The 20,620-nt window shown below is 40.4% G+C and overlaps 1 long non-coding RNA gene across 1 annotated transcript; it reads left to right on the top strand.

Annotated features, from left to right (window-relative positions):
* Positions 1 to 4,618: 4,618 nt before the first annotated feature.
* On the top strand, positions 4,619 to 15,435 carry LOC115928229. Its single transcript, XR_004065957.1, has 3 exons — positions 4,619 to 4,628; positions 13,401 to 13,403; positions 15,240 to 15,435. It is a non-coding gene; the product is annotated as an uncharacterized LOC115928229 (long non-coding RNA).
* The last annotated feature ends 5,185 nt before the right edge of the window (positions 15,436 to 20,620 follow it).

Genomic DNA, 20,620 nt, shown 5'->3' with positions numbered 1-20,620 from the left:
GTTTCATCAGGTACTGATTGTTCACAAAATAATCGAAAGGCTCACCAGAATTTACTTTAGTTATTTTTTAGTCTGGCCAATTTTGAGTACTTCTTGTCTCACAATTGTTACTGTAATGCCGTAGACAGTACAGCCAGCGACGTGCAGGGTGATGAACAGTTGTAGATGCCTTGAGAGTTATGGGAGATCAGGTTAGATGATACATAGGCTAGCTGTAGTAGTAAGTAGGGTATAACCTGTCTAACTAGAGCACCTGTGAATGATGTTCTAGCTGGTCTTGAACCTTAAATTGCTGGAGAACGGTGCAGCAAGATCAGGCATTTTGTTCCTTCTTTCTTTTCCTTCATTGTTTTCCTTCTTTTTTCTCTCGGTAGGGCTTGTTCGTAGTTTAAGGTGCTTGCTATGTGTCATCATGCCATTCTCTTCATGCTCGTGACAGCTCAACAGAAACTTAATTATTTTTTGTTCTTGTAAGGCTAACTAGAATATAGGGTAGTTAATTACTGGCTGAGAGACGGTGACCTGTGAGTAATGATCCTAACGGGCCCCGCCCCTTAAACTGTAGGTGAATAGCACGTCCAGGCAGTAGCTTTATTTATTTTCCTCTCTCGTGTATGCAGAGCCTTGTTCTGTAAGAAACTTAATTTGTCTTCTTTTTCTGTAGGGCTAATTAAATGTTAGAGTAGTTAACTCTTAGTTGGGAGACGGTGACCTGTGAACAATGAGCCTACCGGGCCCCGCCCCCTAAACTATAGGCGAAAAGCGTACCCAGTCACTTGCTATTTTGGTGAAGAGGTTAGTTTCGTCAGGTACTGATTGTTCACAAAATAATCGAAAGGCTCACCAGAATTTACTTTAGTAATTTTTTAGTCTGGCCAATTTTGAGTACTTCTTGTCTCACAATATTGTTACTGTAATGCCGTAGACAGTACAGCCAGCGACGTGCAGGGTGATGAACAGTTGTAGATGCCTTGAGAGTTATGGGAGATCAGGTTAGATGATACATGGGCTAGCTGTAGTAGTAAGTAGGGTATAACCTGTCTTACTAGAGCACCTGTGAATGATGTTCTAGCTGGTCTTGTACCTTAAATTGCTGGAGAACGGTGCAGCAAGATCAGGCATTTTGTTCCTTCTTTCTTTTCCTTCATTGTTTTCCTTCTTTTTTCTCTCGGTAGGGCTTGTTCGTAGTTTAAGGTGCTTGCTATGTGTCATCATGCCATTCTCTTCATGCTCGTAAAAGCTCAACGGAAACTTAATTATTTTTTGTTCTTGTAAGGCTAACTAGAATATAGGGTAGTTAATTACTGGCCGAGAGACGGTGACCTGTGAGTAATGATCCTAACGGGCCCCGCCCCTTAAACTGTAGGTGAATAGCACGCCCAGGCAGTAGCTTTATTTATTTTCCTCTCTCATGTATGCAGAGCCTTGTTCTGTAAGAAACTTAATTTGTCTTCTTTTTCTGTAGGGCTAATTAAATGTTAGAGTAGTTAACTCTTAGTTGGGAGACGGTGACCTGTGAACCATGAGCCTACCGGGCCCCGCCCCTTAAACTGTAGGTGAATAGCACGCCCAGGCAGTAGCTTTATTTATTTTCCTCTCTCATGTATGCAGAGCCTTGTTCTGTAAGAAACTTAATTTGTCTTCATTTTCTGTAGGGCTAATTAAATGTTAGAGTAGTTAACTCTTAGTTGGGAGACGGTGACCTGTGAACAATGAGCCTACCGGGCCCCGCAACTTAAACTGTAGTTGCTTTTTAAAATTTTATTTATGTAGACTTTTTTCTGTCAGAAACTTAATTATGTTTCTATTGCTGTAAGGCTAACTAGAATATAGGGTAGTTAATCATTTGATGGGAGGCGTTGTACTATGAAGAATGAGCCTACCGGGCCCCGCCCCTTAAACTATAGGTGAACAGCGCACCCAGGCACTTGCTATTTTGGTGAAGAGGTTAGTTTCATCAGGTACTGATTGTTCACAAAATAATCGAAAGGCTCACCAGAATTTACTTTAGTTATTTTTTAGTCTGGCCAATTTTGAGTACTTCTTGTCTCACAATTGTTACTGTAATGCCGTAGACAGTACAGCCAGCGACGTGCAGGGTGATGAACAGTTGTAGATGCCTTGAGAGTTATGGGAGATCAGGTTAGATGATACATGGGCTAGCTGTAGTAGTAAGTAGGGTATAACCTGTCTTACTAGAGCACCTGTGAATGATGTTCTAGCTGGTCTTGTACCTTAAATTGCTGGAGAACGGTGCAGCAAGATCAGGCATTTTGTTCCTTCTTTCTTTTCCTTCATTGTTTTCCTTCTTTTTTCTCTCGGTAGGGCTTGTTTGTAGTTTAAGGTGCTTGCTATGTGTCATCATGCCATTCTCTTCATGCTCGTGACAGATCAACGGCTCGCCCAATCAGATGCTTTGTTTTATTTAATCATGTGTAGTTTTGTTGTATCAGAAACTTAATTATTTTTTGTTCTTGTAAGGCTAACTAGAATATAGGGTAGTTAATTACTGGCTGAGAGACGGTGACATGTGAATAATGATCCTAACGGGCCCCGCCCCTTAAACTGTAGGTGAATAGCACGCCCAGGCAGTAGCTTTATATTTTTTTCCTCTCTCATGTATGCAGAGCCTTGTTCTGTAATAAGATACTTAATTTGTCTTCTTTTTCTGTAGGGCTAATTAAATGTTAGAGTAGTTAACTCTTAGTTGGAAGACGGTGACCTGTGAACAATGAGCCTACCGGGCCCCGCCCCCTAAACTATAGGCGAAAAGCGTACCCAGTCACTTGCTATTTTGGTGAAGAGGTTAGTTTCGTCAGGTACTGATTGTTCACAAAATAATCGAAAGGCTCACCAGAATTTACTTTAGTAATTTTTTAGTCTGGCCAATTTTGAGTACTTCTTGTCTCACAATATTGTTACTGTAATGCCGTAGACAGTACAGCCAGCGACGTGCAGGGTGATGAACAGTTGTAGATGCCTTGAGAGTTATGGGAGATCAGGTTAGATGATACATGGGCTAGCTGTAGTAGTAAGTAGGGTATAACCTGTCTTACTAGAGCACCTGTGAATGATGTTCTAGCTGGTCTTGTACCTTAAATTGCTGGAGAACGGTGCAGCAAGATCAGGCATTTTGTTCCTTCTTTCTTCTCCTTCATTGTTTTCCTTCTTTTTTCTCTCGGTAGGGCTTGTTCGTAGTTTAAGGTGCTTGCTATGTGTCATCATGCCATTCTCTTCATGCTCGTAAAAGCTCAACGGAAACTTAATTATTTTTTGTTCTTGTAAGGCTAACTAGAATATAGGGTAGTTAATTACTGGCTGAGAGACGGTGACCTGTGAGTAATGATCCTAACGGGCCCCGCCCCTTAAACTGTAGGTGAATAGCACGCCCAGGCAGTAGCTTTATTTATTTTCCTCTCTCATGTATGCAGAGCCTTGTTCTGTAAGAAACTTAATTTGTCTTCTTTTTCTGTAGGGCTAATTAAATGTTAGAGTAGTTAACTCTTAGTTGGGAGACGGTGACCTGTGAACCATGAGCCTACCGGGCCCCGCCCCTTAAACTGTAGGTGAATAGCACGCCCAGGCAGTAGCTTTATTTATTTTCCTCTCTCATGTATGCAGAGCCTTGTTCTGTAAGAAACTTAATTTGTCTTCATTTTCTGTAGGGCTAATTAAATGTTAGAGTAGTTAACTCTTAGTTGGGAGACGGTGACCTGTGAACAATGAGCCTACCGGGCCCCGCAACTTAAACTGTAGTTGCTTTTTAAAATTTTATTTATGTAGACTTTTTTTCTGTCAGAAACTTAATTATGTTTCTATTGCTGTAAGGCTAACTAGAATATAGGGTAGTTAATCATTTGATGGGAGGCGTTGTACTATGAAGAATGAGCCTACCGGGCCCCGCCCCTTAAACTATAGGTGAACAGCGCACCCAGGCACTTGCTATTTTGGTGAAGAGGTTAGTTTCATCAGGTACTGATTGTTCACAAAATAATCGAAAGGCTCACCAGAATTTACTTTAGTTATTTTTTAGTCTGGCCAATTTTGAGTACTTCTTGTCTCACAATTGTTACTGTAATGCCGTAGACAGTACAGCCAGCGACGAGCAGGGTGATGAACAGTTGTAGATGCCTTGAGAGTTATGGGAGATCAGGTTAGATGATACATGGGCTAGCTGTAGTACTAGTAGTAAGTAGGGTATAACCTGTCTTACTAGAGCACCTGTGAATGATGTTCTAGCTGGTCTTGTACCTTAAATTGCTGGAGAACGGTGCAGCAAGATCAGGCATTTTGTTTCTTCTGTCTTTTCCTTCATTGTTTTCCTTCTTTTTTCTCTCGGTAGGGCTTGTTCGTAGTTTAAGGTGCTTGCTATGTGTCATCATGCCATTCTCTTCATGCTTGTGACAGATCAACGGCTCGCCCAATCAGTGGCTTTGTTTCATTTATTCATGTGGCGTTTTGTTTTATCAGAAACTTAATTTGTTTTCTTTTTCTGTAGGGCTAATTAAATGTTAGAGTGGTTAACTCTTAGTTGGGAGACGGTGACCTGTGAACAATGAGCCTTCTTCCTTCTTTTTTCTCTCGGTAGGGCTTGTTCGTAGTTTAAGGTGCTTGCTATGTGTCATCATGTCATTCTCTTCATGCTCGTAAAAGCTCAACGGAAACTTAATTATTTTTTGTTCTTGTAAGGCTAACGAGAATATAGGGTAGTTAATTACTGGCTGAGAGACGATGACCTGTGAACGATGAGCCTACCGGGCCCCGCCACTTAAACTGTAGTTGCTTTTTTTAAATTTTATTTATGTAGATTTTTTTTCTGTCAGAAACCTAATTATGTTTGTATTGCTGTAAGGCTAACTAGAATTTAGGGTAGTTAATCATTTGATGGGAGGCGGTGTCCTGTCAAGAATGAGCCTACCGGGCCCCGCCCCCTAAACTATAGGTGAACAGCGCACCCAGTCACATGCTATTTCGGTGAAGAGGTTAGTTTCATTAGGTACTGATTGTTCACAAAATAATCGAAAGGCTCACCAGAATTTACTTTAGTTATGTTTTAGTCTGGCCAATTTTGAGTACTTCTTGTCTCACAATTGTTACTGTAATGCCGTAGACAGTATAGCCAGCGACGTGCAGGGTGATGAACAGTTGTAGATGCCTTGAGAGTTATGGGAGATCAGGTTAGATGATACATGGGCTAGCTGTAGTAGTAAGTAGGGTATAACCTGTCTAACTAGAGCACCTGTGAATGATGTTCTAGCTGGTCTTGTACCTTAAATTGCTGGAGAACGGTGCAGCAAGATCAGGCATTTTGTTCCTTCTTTCTTTTCCTTCATTGTTTTCCTTCTTTTTTCTCTCGGTAGGGCTTGTTCGTAGTTTAAGGTGCTTGCTATGTGTCATCATGCCATTCTCTTCATGCTCGTGACAGCTCAACAGAAACTTAATTTTTTTTTGTTCTTGTAAGGCTTACTAGAATATAGGGTAGTTAATTACTGGCTGAGAGACGGTGACCTGTGAGTAATGATCCTAACGGGCCCCGCCCCTTAAACTGTAGGTGAATAGCACGTCCAGGCAGTAGCTTTATTTATTTCCCTCATGTATGCAGAGCCTTGTTCTGTAAGAAACTTAATTTGTCTTCTTTTTCTGTAGGGCTAATTAAATGTTAGAGTAGTTAACTCTTAGTTGGGATACGGTGACCTGTGAACGATGAGCCTACCGGGCCCCGCCCCTTAAACTGTAGGTGAATAGCACGTCCAGGCAGTAGCTTCATTTTATTTCCTCTCTCATGTATGCAGAGCCTTGTTCTGTAATAAGAAACTTAATTTGTCTTCTTTTTTTGTAGGGTTAATTTAATGTTAGAGTGGTTAACTCTTAGTTGGGATACGGTGACCTGTGAACGATGAGCCTACCGGGCCCCGCCCCTTAAACTGTAGGTGAATAGCACGTCCAGGCAGTAGCTTCATTTTATTTCCTCTCTCATGTATGCAGAGCCTTGTTCTGTAATAAGAAACTTAATTTGTCTTCTTTTTTTGTAGGGTTAATTTAATGTTAGAGTGGTTAACTCTTAGTTGGGAGACGGTGACCTGTGAACGATGAGCCTACCGGGTCCCGCCACTTAAACTGTAGTTGCTTTTTTTAATTTTTTGAATTTACTTTAGTTATGTTTTAAGGCTAACTAGGCTTACTTTAGTTATGTTTTAAGGCTAACTAGGATATAGGGTAGTTAATTACTGGCTGAGAGACGGTGACCTGTGAGTAATGAGCCTACCGGTCCCCGCCCCTTAAACTGTAGGTGAATAGCACGCCCAGGCAGTAGCTTTATTTATTTCCCTCTCTCATGTATGCAGAGCCTTGTTCTGTAAGAAACTTATTTTGTTTTCTTTTTCTGTAGGGCTAATTAAATTTTAGAGTAGTTAACTTTTAGTTGGGAGACGGTGACCTGTGAACAATGAGCCTACCGGGCCCCGCCCCTTAAACTGTATAGTTGCTTTTTTAATTTTATTTATGTAGAGTTTCGTTCTGTCAGGAACTTAATTAAGTTTGTATTGCTGTAAGGCTAACTAGAATATAGGGTAGTTTATCATTTGATGAGAGCCGGTGTCCTGTGAAGAATGAGCCTACCTGGCCCCGCCCCTTAAACTCTAGGTGAACAGTGCACCCAGTCACTTGCTATTTGGGGGAAGAGGTTAGTTTTGTAAGGTACTGATTGTTCACAAAATAATCGAAAGGCTCACCGGAATTTAGTTTGTTAGTTTTTAGTCTGTAGAGGGGGGAGGGGGATTTGAATTTGGCCCCATCAAATTAAGGGGGACCAAGTCCCAAACACAGGTTTTCCTACAAACAGACACCAGAAATACAATGTCTGTATTGTTTGATAGTGCATATATTCAATGAGTATCCATATTGTATGCCATGTTCGTATTTTGCATGATTTCCGAATTTTATTCTCTGCAATCGGTCAGGAGGTTCGTTAGTGTAGATATATGTAGTTCCTGGCTGAGCGATGGTGAGCTGTGAATGGCTAGCATACACGGCTCTCCCCTTAAACTATAGGTGAAAAAACAGCACGCTCAATTATATACACTGGTTTGTTTTTTTGTTTTTATTTTTGTTTTCTTTCTGTAGACCTTTGCATAGTTTTCCGTACATTCAATGACACTGCTGTCTTCACGTTTTTATTTTTTTGTGTGAACATAGTTTACCTATTATCATTTATATTTTGGGATGTAAGCCTTTTGAATGATTCACTTTATCACTGGAAATAGTCATAGTGCTCCATGGATTGCGTATACACCTCAGATATTACTGGCCCCTTCCATTCTGTTTGTAGAGGCATGCATTTCACAATGCCTGTCTTTGTCCCCTTCAGTATTACTCAAGTTCCATACCTTACGATGGCTTGGTACTGTAGGTTTCCAAACGTTTTGAAGTAATGTAATTCTTTCTATTGGGGGCGGGAAGAGGGAGGCGAGAGAGTGGTGGCGGAGGGAGGGGCGGTAGAGTGGCGGTGAGGGGCAGGGGAGAGGGGAAGGGGCGAGAGATGGGAATAGGGGAAGGGGAAGGAAGGGAGAGAGAGTGACGGGGGTATTTCCAGGGGGGGGGGGCTATTGTACGGATCAGACAGGAGAGCCCGTTTTATTTTTAGGTTATAGGGTATAATTTTTACAGCAGTAAATTCGGGACTAAAACGGGAAAGGGTTGCAAATGTTTTTACACATGACTTTCTTATCTCGGTGGTTCATTGAAATTTGCACCATCCATTCCGTGCCTAACCTTTTGTTTGAGTCTGATCAGTTATGGTGACAAGCATGATTCTGGAGTGCCGCTGGTGACTTCAAAAGCAGGTTTCCCTCTCTACCACTGGATCATGGAATGGCAGAGACAACCCTAGAGCCGGAGAACAAGCAGAGAACGATGTCAAATCCCGCTGCTGATGGTCATGTTTGTGAGCGTATGATCTATTGAAATAAAGATTTGTGAGGCAAGTGCTTGCTTAGTATGTGCACTGCTTACAGTGCTTATATTCGACAGGCATAGCTTCACAGGTCCTTGTTTCAGTCGTAGTCAATGTAGTCACTTTGATGGTCTTAGATCTAATATCCTGGTCCGATCATAGGGGAATGATTAGGGTTTTTGGTTTAATTGAGAAAAAATGGATACCCCCCCCCCCCTACATCTGAATAAAACCTTCACACGTTGGGGCAGGCTGTGGCATTTCATTTAGCATTCAGACAAAGATTCAACCTGGGAATTAATTTCAGTAGATTTCGATTTTTTTTTTTTTTTTAATTTTGTGAAAATGAGAATATAATTATAGACTATTTGTTTCCAATCAGTCATTTTATAAGGTATCCACTTTCATTATTTATATATATTATGTTGAACAAGTCAAAATGTATATAAATTCATTTCAGAATCATAAAAAAAAGAATCTTTGATAAATTATCAATATTCCGTTATAGACAAGAAAAACTAAATCATTTTGACTTATACGCTTTACGTGCGTTACATACCCCCTTTTTACACTTTTATTTGTTTTCAAAAACAAAAAAGTACATTGATAGGACCAAGAATTATTTTTTGAACATTTTGTATCTCTTATAAAACCTTTGATTTTTTATACAAGATGCTAGAATTCTTCATCGATTAATAATGGACGCAATATCAAAATTTCCGCAGATTCACGAATTCACTTAGCTCTGTCTAATAAGATACAGAACTGTGAAGCGTATTGCGCTTTACGGCGTCATAAACGAACCGCCGCGGGTATCTGAACGAGGCTTTTAGTGCATGGTGTTAATTTTGCTTCTTCTGGCTAGAGAGAGCGGGAAGAGTCCTTGATAGAATACTCCTGAAACTCCTGATTCCCAATCTAGGGGCAGTTTACAGGCCTGGGAATGAAATGACACATATTGTCTGGTTTTCACACTTTGGTATCCAGTAGTTACCCCTCCTCCTCAAATCTCTACTAAAGATTAAAGATAAACTTGAGTTCTGGTAGTGCGATTGCATTGTGAAAGAAAAGGTGTGGAATGGATCAGAAAAGTTGATCATATAGCATGTAAGTAATGGTGTGTAATGCAAGGTTCTGGAGTCATCAAACTCATCATAAATTTGGCAGAGTCTTGGTAAAGTAACAATCACCTACACAGAAAGATTTATATGGGACAACACACATGGTGTCGGGGCTAGTACTACCCTGATTTCCTTATCTTTCTATGCTCATTACTCAGCTAGTATACATTTTCTTCCTAAATTGTTAGGCACATGACATTTATTTGTAATCTTGAACATTCAGTGTAAGTTTCGTAAGATTCTGTGAGAATTCATTTTCTTTTTTAACCAGAACTCAAGTTTATCTTTAAAGGTCAAACATCTCTGTACATGGTTGCTTAGTCAGATATACGATACATTTGGGACTTTGCACTGGAAAACGTAATGATAATGGAGGCTTGTTTTTTTGCAGGTCTTTCTGAAAGGCATTTTATCTTTCATGTTTGTTTCATATCAAGTCATATGGTTGCTTACTTCAAATACAAATGGTGATACGTGCTTGTTGCAATTAAGGCAAAAATTCCTTTCAGGAAGTTAGCTTTCTAGCCAAAATGTTATTATATGTCTTTGGTCATATATCTAATTTTCAGTTTCCCATTTGTAAATGTTAAACTGCCACCCCCCCCCCCCAAAAAAAAAAGGACATCCAAACGATAGAAACTTTTTCATATTATACATTATCATTGGAATGATACAAGTGGATGTACTCGTAATGGTAAAAAATGAGCAATACACATATATTTATTCTAAATACTTTTTTTTTCTGCAACCTTTGATAAAAGTGTATTTTTGCACTAAAAAGAGTTCCTGGCTCAAGTAACAGAATTTATTTATACATCTTTGATTATGCCTTAAATATAGTAGGTTTTTTGGGCTGGCCACTTTAGCCATTAATTTTCAAGTTTGCACAACACACCTTATGTGACGAGAAATGCCATGGCTAAAATAGCACTAGTCTTGTGTTTTGAGATGGGATATATCACGTACATGGCTTCTCGATTAATCTATTCCTGTGATTTAGGCTTTCTTTGGGATGCAATATTATTGTGCACCAGTGACTGAAGTAGGCAACACGATGACGATATTTTAACATGAGATTTCTCTACCCCTCCCCCTCACTTTCTTAATCGGAGCTTCGCTGGTTCTTTCTCCCCCGGCTCAACCCTCTTGGATGTTGACCTCTGGTCATCCCCTTATTCGCACTGCATATCACTCTCATACATCCATAGGTTAGCAGGCTAAACATTTTTCTCTTCTTGTTCCCAACCTCCAGGGGGTCTCCTGCCATTTCATGTGAAGATGGTGTAGAAGGGAATCTGTGTTTGGAGCCATCAACTGTTCTCCTGGATCATGCTTGTCAGCTGAACTGTGATGACCCAAACATCAGGTTTCGACACTGGATGGATGAGAAGCAGATTTCATGGAATCAAGGCAGTAAGAAAGTCACGTTTAAAAGCATTTGCCATTAATTTTAAGGTATTTTAAAGGGTTGGTCCAAAATATGTAGAATACATCCTTTCTGTCATGATTGGTTTAACATGACAATTTTCGGCATGGCTGTACATTGTCAAATTTCCCAAATGGTATTCTACATACATTAGTTAGGATTTCGGGGCTTTGTGGATTGATGTAAGGTGGGAGGGGAGGTATTCATACTTTAAAGGGATGGCTTGTTTGCGTAAGTTACTTACAGTATGTCAGTTAGATTCTTCATGGAGGAGGGGGCACGGATCGGTCTGACTCTTTAATATCCTAGTGGTTTTAATGATTAGATATTTCTATTTGTATGCTTTGAGAGCATGTCCTAGATTCCTTCCTTTTGTGGTGTGTATATATTTAGGGTATGCCCGTTGTTTTTTTTTTAAGGAGAGGGGGCGGGCCTGCTGTGTCCTTTAACTTCGCGAGTCTTATTGATGTAATATCCTTTCTGTTTGCTGGCTTCTTTGGGGATATGGTCTAGATTTGTTTTCTCCCCTTTTAGTTGTTGTTGTATTCTGGATGAAATGCATTGATGGGCCACGCCTGTTAATTTTTCGTTGTTGTATATCTCTGGCCAATTTTGAGCACACCTTGTCTCATAATTGCTACTGCAATACCGTAAACAGTACAGCCAGCGACGTGCTTAATAATCAGAGTTGATTATAAATGGTCATTGAGGCAATTATGACTTAAGATCATAATAGTGTCAGCGACATGTCTTCGAGCTGGAAGACTTTGACTAGCAGTGCCGCAAGGCTTGTGTTTTCCGCTTCACTTCGGACTCACACACAAAGTCCTGGACTCAATATGCATTGGTTGCCTGTGCGACATAGAATAATTTTCAAAATCCTACGGCTAGTCAACAAGTCTATTAATTTCCAGAGTGCGTAAATGATTGCCTGGTTCGTTGTCCTCATGTCCATCATTTACATGCCTACTAATCGTCTCTCTAAGAAAAGTGTGGGAGAACGTCTTACCCACTGATGGAACAAGATACCTACTATTGTGAAGACAGTTTCATCTTTTGACTATTTCAAGAAACGTATGAAGTCCTATTTATTGTTAGAGGACAATGGATTGTGTTGACTCACCTGGTCTTTTTTAAAGCGATACGCTATTGTTTAAGTGACCCAAATAACTTTGTGGAGTAATGTGGGTAACTGTGTAACCGCAAAAAAGGCGCTTTATCGAATACCTGGTTTGGAATGGATTAGATTGGATACCTGATTGAAATCCCCACAACAATCGAATCAATTTGGCCTCTTTCCTTGTGATGACATCCAACATAGAGCCGACCGAGTGAGGAACTAGGAACGGACAAGCAAACCCGTTTAGACCTTTTCCTTGTGATCACATCCAACATAGAGCCGACCGAGTGAAGAACTAGGGACAGACAACCAAAATCAATTTGACCTCTTTCCTTGTGATGACATCCTACATAGAGCCGACCGAGTGAAGAACTAGGAACGGACAAGCAAACCCGTTTAGACCTTTTCCTTTTGATGACACGCCACATAGAGCCGACCGAGTGAGGGACTAGGGACAGACAACCAAACCAGTTTTATAGACTCTTTCCTTGTGATGACATCCTACATAGAGCCGGCCGAGTGAAGAACTAGGAAAGGACAACCAACCCGTTTAGACCTTTTCCTTTTGATGACACGCCACAAAGAGCCGACTGAGTGAGGGACTATAGGGACAGACAACCAAACCAACTTCACCTCTTTCCTTGTGATGACATTCTACATAGAGCCGACTGAGTGAGGGACAAGTTTACCAAACCAATTTGGCCTCTTTCCTCGTTATGACACGCCACATAGAGCCGACTGAGTGAGGGACCATAGGGACAGACAACCAAACCAATTTGAACTCTTTCCGTGTGATGACATCCTACATAGATCCGATCGAGTGAAGAACTAGGAAAGGACAACCAAACCAATTTGACCTCTTTCCTTGTGATCACATCCTACATAGAGCCGACTGAGTGAAGGACTAGGAACGGACAACCAAACCAGTTTAGACTCTTTCCTTGTGATCACATCCTACATAGAGCCGACCGAGTGAAGAACTAGGAAAGGACAACCAACACGTTTAGACCTTTTCCTTTTGATGACACGCCACATAGAGCCGACTGAGTGAGGAAATACGGACCAACAACCAAACCTGTTTAGACTCTCTCTTTGTGATGACACGCCACATAGAGCAGACTGAGTGAGGGACTAGGGACAGACAATCAAACCAGTTTAGACCTTTTCTTTGTGATGATATATAAGAGCCGATGGTGGGACAAATCCTCATGGAAAACAGTCAGAACTGGCATATGAAATGTGTTGACACTCTTTTAAGCAGCCTCACTGAATTGTTCATAATGAATGTAAATGGACCGTTGTAAAGTTCAGTAGAGTCACATCTCTGAAAATACGACAGCCTTGAAGCGTGGAAGTACTGCCGACAGAGAATGCTAGAGTCTGAGGGATGAGAAACAGTATGATCGCCAAAGCCCGATAGATGGCACCTAGAGTTTACATCTCAAGTTGATAGTACATGCAGGCAGGAGACCCTGGTACTGATGCCCTACCGGAATGAGTTCCAAGAAAGACTGCTTGATACGGAATACAGATAATATATACATTGTATGACATACAATGATTTTAGCACTCAACATCCTGGCCGAAGAGATTGGAAAACTTCAGCACTCTGCCAACTGAAAGATTGTGTAATGTGGTTGAATGCATGAACTACCAGACTATTGTCTTTATTCCCCATACAAGGAAGTATTTGCTACATATCATCAATGGGGGGGGGGGTAGGCTTTTTACTTGAACCTGAGCTTCCTACAAAGATAAGCTTTATTTGGAATGGCTGTGGAGCCTGTGATGATTTTGCAAGCATCCGGCACACTAAACGATGAGATTAGTGAGACAATGTCATTTTTATCGAGCTCATAATTGATGGAAGCAAGCATATCTTTGCATTGGAAGAGGAGTCAGTGGCTAATTTTACCTGGGAGTGAAGTGATTCAAGTGATACTGTGCACTGCCCCCATCTCATCTTATCCCTATGCAGACTTGATGAGACATGACTACATAGACGATGGGGAATCCCATGCCATTTGATTCAGCTCATGAAGATCTTTATGATTGAAGCACACTTAAATTAAAGAGGAGACGGTTACTGGTTAGGACAATGCCTAGGACCATGACGAGGGAGGCAATGGTGTATACCATCTCCATCTCATTTCAACCTCTCTCTATTCTGCATCAATTGAGAAGAGCAACTGATGGTTTGTTAACAGAAGTCCTGGCTGGAGTCTGAACAGCCTGAGATATGCAGATAACAGCACCCTTTATGCCACACGCATAGAAAAAGTTGAAGAACTGTTGGAAACAGTAAATAGAGAAAGCTAAGCTCTTGGGTCGCGTATCAATGTCGCCCAAACCAATCTGATTGGCCAAATGAGTCACATTACAACTATAATGCCCGATTTTCGCTAACTTTGTTTAAAAAAGACTGCAAAGAACGCGCGGAAAATTATTTCTGCCTTGTGGTTGTGGAAAAGATCGCGAAATTTTCAGGTGGAGGGAGAGGGTGAGAGAGAGGAAAGGGGGTGAGAGGGAAGTGGGAGGGGAAAGGTGAAAGAAAGGGAGAGTAGATTGAGGAGGGAGGGGATCTGGGGGACAGAGAGGGAGGGGAGAGGGGGATCGGGTGGGCGACTGAGACGGAGAGAAAGGGGAGAGAGGGGATCGAGGGATTGGGGAAGGAGATGGAGAGGAGAGGGGTGGGGATGAGGGACTTAGACGGAGAGAAGAGGAAAGGGAGGGGGTCGGGGTGGGGACAGAGAGGAAGATGAGAGTTTTTTCCCTCTCTTCATTAATGGGTGGGGGTGGGTACTGTGTAGTTTTTTTTTTTAATATAGTTTAGTTTAGTTTAGAGCCACACACTTTAGGGAACCAAATATTGGGCAAAAAGGGGGCAAATGCGTTTTTACATGACTCTTTTACTGTGTTGGTTCCTTGAAATCTGCATCATCCATGCAGTGCCTAACCTTTTGTTTGAGTCTGATCAGTTTTAGGTGACAAGCATGATTCAGGAGAGCTGTTGGTGGCTTCAAATGCAGATTACCTTCTGCATCATCGGCTCATGAATGGTATTGAGGCAACCCTAGAGGAGCAGAGCAGAAGAAGAGGGAGATGTGGCGCACTGTTAACCTGACAGATGTGTGAGTGTTGAGGCCCAGCGCATACTACATGATCTCACCACGACCTGGTCTCGGGAGAAAAGGCAAAGGGTTTGGTCTTAATTCTTGTTCATGCTAATCTTCCTCATCAAGGTTCTTCACTTTTCAAGAGCAATTGGAACCTTGATGAGGAAGATTTGACATTGTTAGATATTGCACACCGGGACCCTTTGCGTATTCTTCTAAAATCAGGCCGTTGTTGGATCATGTATTGTGGGCTGGGGTAGTGTGAATGGAAGGCTGGAGGTACACAGGATGAGGGAGAGTCATCGGGGGAGGATACCCAATAATCCTTGCAAAGTCTCAAATATGTATTTTTTTTTAATTGGGTTTTCCTCTTGGCAGCAACAGGATTAAACAAGGGGCAACCCTCCTTCCGGAGATTTTCTGTTTGACCGTACTTTAATAGAGATTCAAGGTAATGCACAGTGTCATTGGTTTCAAACTTAGGGTCAAGTAGTGAACTCTCAAGTATTCTCTTATCTGAAGTGAGCAGCTTGAGATCAAAGGCTAGGCAAATACGACCATCTCATTCAATAGTTAATTGATGTCTCATTGAAAGTATGGTCTGTGCTACTCAACGCCGGGAAGCTGCATTTTCATTTCTAGACATAGTAAGTGGTCATGTCATGTAGATCGAGTGCGGATCCACCGCATCTCCCTTAAAGGCCCACTGTACTACTTGTAGCTACTTGCGCCCTCTATATAACAAACGATGCCTAATCGGTGACCATTGGTCCCCCATGATCCTCTTTTTCTTATGTTAACTGAGAACTGAGTTGATGAGATAACCACCTGTCCAGTGACCTTGCAGGGCAGTCTAATCCCTCCTGTAAACTACGGCAGATAAGCTTTAAGATTGAGCTAGTATAGGTGGTGAGGTATTCAACAAGCCTCGATGATAGTCCCTCACTTAGCTTACTCCTCCGCCCCAGCCAGGAGCAGAGGGAGTGATGGGTGTAATTTTATTTACCCGTCAAATTGTTGGCTGATACTGACACTGTGCATTACCTTTAGCTGAGTGGGATGAAACTTTTATCATTATTAGTGTTTTATGATGATGATGATGATGGTTTTATTTTTATTAAGATTATTATAATTACTATTAGTTATCATTAGTATTTACATTATTATTGTTGTTGCTTTTATTATTAGTATTGTTAAGATTATAATAATTAATATTTTAATATAATTATTGTTGTTAAGATTATTATAATTAATATTTTAATATAATTATTCCATTATCCTTTAAATTATTATTATTGTTAAGATTATTATAATTAATATTTTAATATAATTATTCCATTATCCTTTAAATAATTATTATTATTTTTAAGAGTATTATTATTAATATTTTAATATAATTATTTCATTATCCTTTAAATAATTATTATTATTGGTTAGATTAATGGTTAATTAATATTAGTTATTATTAGTAGTAGTAGTATTATCATCATCATCATCATCATCATAAACGTTGATATTATTATTGATATTAACTATGTTGGGTTGCATTCTCATTTGAACCAAACAGCTTTAAGATCAAATCATGTTCTCCGATATCTCTGGGACAGGCTTCTCCTTCAGAATGGCGGAAGAATAAACTCTGCGTTTGATCACAACTAGATAAATCTTTGTTGATGCGTCTGGTTGTGACCAAACGCAGAGCTGTTTACTTCCTCTTTCCTGAAGATGCCTGTGCTAGTGACATCGAACTCCATTATTTGGTAAGAGGGGTCTGTTGGGTTGAGATGAGAAGAACTCTAACATCTATAGGGTATTAAGCCCTTGTCATGATAGTGTCTATTGTCTCTCATAGCTTTATTTTATTTACCACAATAAATCATATGTATTTACCTATTATTGCTTAGTATTATAGTATTATAATTATTCTTTCTTAATTAATTTATATGTTAGTATAATTTATATGTTAGTATAATATATATGTTAGTATAATTTATATGATAGTATAATTTAGTTTATCCCACATACTTAATTTAATTTAATAATCGTTATTATTATTATTTTCATTATTGTTATTTGTATTATTATTTATAATGAGTAAAGGATTATTTCGTGACATTGGTACCACTCCCGTCTGATTGCGTGTGTGTAGAGCAGTCATGGAGTGATTTATCTCCTAGCAATCGATGACGTAGGATACATGGGAGGCGCTCGGTTTGGGAAACTTTCAGCTTCTTTCATTCGTCAGTTATCTTGCACTTGTTCGGTTTGTTGGAGAGAGATGGCAGTGCGAGTGAGTGTGTGGTGGTGCTATGTCTGACATAACACCGTCACACACCCACACGCACTCCTCTTTCTCCTCAACTAGCCGAATTTGTGCATTTTAACCGACGGATGGTAGAGGCTGATTGTGACTCGGATCGGGCGTTCCTGCGTCATCTTTTGTTTGGGGATACAATCACACCATGTCTTGTCTATACACATGCAATGAGATGGGAATGGTAACAATGTGACAAAACTCATCCTTTATCTCATCGTATTTAACAAAACAATTGCTCACATGGGTACTATATTATGTTATATTATTGTAAATATGTTATTTTGTTATTGTTGTTCATGTAACGAAAAAAAGAAAAACCCACGAGAAGCAAACAGTAGCTGAACAACAAATAAACCGTGTCTTGAGTCTTTATTTATCATATTGATGTTCACGTGCTGATGTCGAGAACGAATGAGAGACTGAGAGAGGGTGATACCGATTCCGATGTAAAACAATGGGAGTGAAAGCAGGGGCGTCGCTAGACCTTTTTTTCAGTGTGTGTGTGTGTGTGGGGGGGGGTGTAGAGGCCACCAATTACCGACAAAACTAACCACCAATCACCGACAAATACGGTCTTCAAATTTAACCCTATAAACCCGGGGCCGAAAGCTCAGTAAATAATTTTTCCTATGCACTATCTTTCCTATGCACCAACTTTCCTATTTCCTCGACGACATATACATATACGATATATTTCGTCAACTTAGTCAGCATATTAGCCAGGCACGTATACCCCCCCCCCCTTAATTTGTTTTCAATATTTAAATATATATATATGTGCTGAAGGAGGCAAAACACAAAACGTGTTCCTCCTTCCCCCCCCCCCCCCCCCCCCCCCAGCCACTGAACGAAATATCTGACGACGTAATTGTCCAATTTCCGCCCCCACCCCCGCAAAAAAGCGACATCTCAATGATTCCTTTATTTTTTTTAAAGGTAAAGACCAGTATTGCAATTTCAAAAAATGAAATGGAAGCTCTCATTACCAATCATGTGAGAGAATATGTTTTGACTAATACATGATGATAACAAATTTGCCGGGAAACCGCCTACTAATTCATATATTTGGTAAATTTGTTTCTCTCATGGTCTGTGAGAGATATAGGGTAGTCCCATATACATCTTTCTGTGTATAGTGCTTGTAACTTTATGAAAAATGGGCCAAATTTCTTATCATTTTGATGATTCCAGAACCTTGCAAATGCTAGATGCTAGATGATCAACCTTTTCTGATCGATTCCACAACGTTTCTTTCACAATGCAATAGCATGACCATAACTGGTCTTTACATTTAATGAAAAAATAAAAAAATAATTAACAAAAAATGGGGGGAAAATAATTTTAGACAAAAATTAAAATAATTTTTAACAAATCCGCCCGCCTTCCCCTACTCCAGAAAAGCAATCGAGGAGAATCATTTTTTTGTTTTGTTGGGGGGGGGGGGCTTTAGCGTGCGAATCACTTAAAGGGCCATTCTAACCAAAAAATGAAAATGAAATGACGGAGATTCCGAACATGATAATGATTTTTCTTAGAAATCATGAATAATTCTGGAATCTAGCTTTAAAAATGACCGACTCAGAACGCTTGGGAAAAAGCCCAGTTTCGGAGCTGTATCGCGCAATAGCACACTGACGTCACTGCAGGAGCCTCTCCGGTGAAAAGAGGGTGATTTAGGCATTACAAAATTTCCCTTCCCCCTTTTTTTCATTTTCCCGAGGGCAGCGCAATTTTATCGACAATATCCTGACAGGTGCGGGATGTCGCACCCCACATCCACCCCTTCTTTAGCGACTCCCCTGAGTAAAAGCGAGAAATGGAAATAAGTTGAAATGCTGATTTAAAAGACTGAAATGGGAGAGAAAATGGAGAGTGAGATAAAAAGGAACAGAGAAAAGGATTGGAGGAGGAGGAATGGTTTAAAAGGTATGCCGCGAGGGGGAATGAACTGGGGGGGGGGCACTCGTTTTTCCGAAGGTTCGTTTTTTTCGAGGGTTCATAATTCCGAAAATGAAAAAGGTTCATAATTCCGAACATTTTTGGCATTATTACAAATTTCGTTATTCTGAAGGTTTTTTTATATATATATTTATACGAAGGTTCATTATTCCAATGGTTCGTATTTACCAAAAATTAAAAAGGATTAATAATTCCGAAAATGAAAAAAAAGCGTTTTTAATTCCGAAAATGAAATAGGGTTCGTAATTCCGAAAATGGAAAAGGTACCTAAACAACAAAGTTTAAAAGGAATAAAGGAGGCCGAGATAGCACATCCCTCTCTCCCCATAAGAGGTCCAAAAGGGCTCCAGAGAGAGAGAAAGAGACAGAGACGGGGGAAATAGTAGAAGACAACAAAAGACAGGACAATTTAAAGGACAACTGAAAAAGGAAGGAAGGAGGAGAGGAAAATTAGAAAGAGGGAATAAGATTGAAATCGGTGACAGAGAGTGAAAGAAAGTAGGGGGTATCATGATTGATTAATAAGGTGATAAGTGGTGGTCATCTCACCGATTTCGTTTCATTTTCTGCTTTATATATTAGTTAATTTATTTGTTCGTTTGTTCGCTCGTTGCTTTTTATTTGGTTTTTGTTATTGGCTCCCCCTCCGCCTTTTTTCTTTTATTCATGGATTGACCATCCCCTCTTTTCAGGTTATTTGCAACCAAGTCGGAAGCAAGTAGCCGCAACTGGAATGACTTTCAATTTTACTCAAATTTGTGGGCAGTTTATTCCCAAGTTTTTATATTCCTGGGGGAAAACATGTATCAGGAAAAGTATTTTGCCAACCCCCCCCCCCCCCCCCACCCCTCCGAAAACAAAAAAATAAACAGAAACAAAAACAAAAAAGGAAAACTCACTGAGATATGGATGAACAGCTCGCGTCTCATTACGAAAAATTAAGACCCGAACCGCTCAAACTGCAATGAGAATAATATTAGGCCTTTTTCATCACTGTCCTGTTTTTAAAGCATTGAAACTGTCGCTTAATTACAATTATTTTCTTCTCTCATTCACTTTGCAGCTTGGCCTATTTGTGTATTGAACAAGCATTTAAATAAAAGACGAAGATATGCATGCCTCTCCGAAGAAAGGACAATCATTTCCTTTTCAATTCATGCATTGATGCTATGTCAGAAGAATCTTAGTAGTTTGTTACGCAATTATTACGTAATTAAGCTATTGATAACAGAATTGTATAGCCAAGTTTTCTTATTCATTGATGCTATGTAAAGCGTTGGTCACATCCCACCGTGCGTGTTTTTAGTCCGTACGGTTTTTGGGGAGGCCACGGCCGCCACGTTTTTCTGAAAACGTAGGGAGGGAGTGGCAAAGGCAGGGAGGGGGTACCGGCAACGCGCGTCACACGCACTGTGTAAGTACGTGGCCCGCACGCCACGCCTGGCCGTGAACGGTTGCGTGCATCGTACGTTGCGCAGGTGGTAAGTGCGTTGTACGTGCTTACAACGTGCTTACAACGTATGGTCTCCGTGCGGTTGCCACGTTATCGTACGGAGGCCGTACTTACAAGTGCTGCTCACGTACGGTGTCCTTACTCACTCGCATGTTGT

This window comes from Strongylocentrotus purpuratus, unplaced genomic scaffold, assembly GCF_000002235.5.
Source record: "Strongylocentrotus purpuratus isolate Spur 01 unplaced genomic scaffold, Spur_5.0 spur5_scaffold_21, whole genome shotgun sequence".
Taxonomy (NCBI): domain Eukaryota; kingdom Metazoa; phylum Echinodermata; class Echinoidea; order Camarodonta; family Strongylocentrotidae; genus Strongylocentrotus; species Strongylocentrotus purpuratus.
This window is presented reverse-complemented; position numbering and strand designations above follow the sequence as displayed.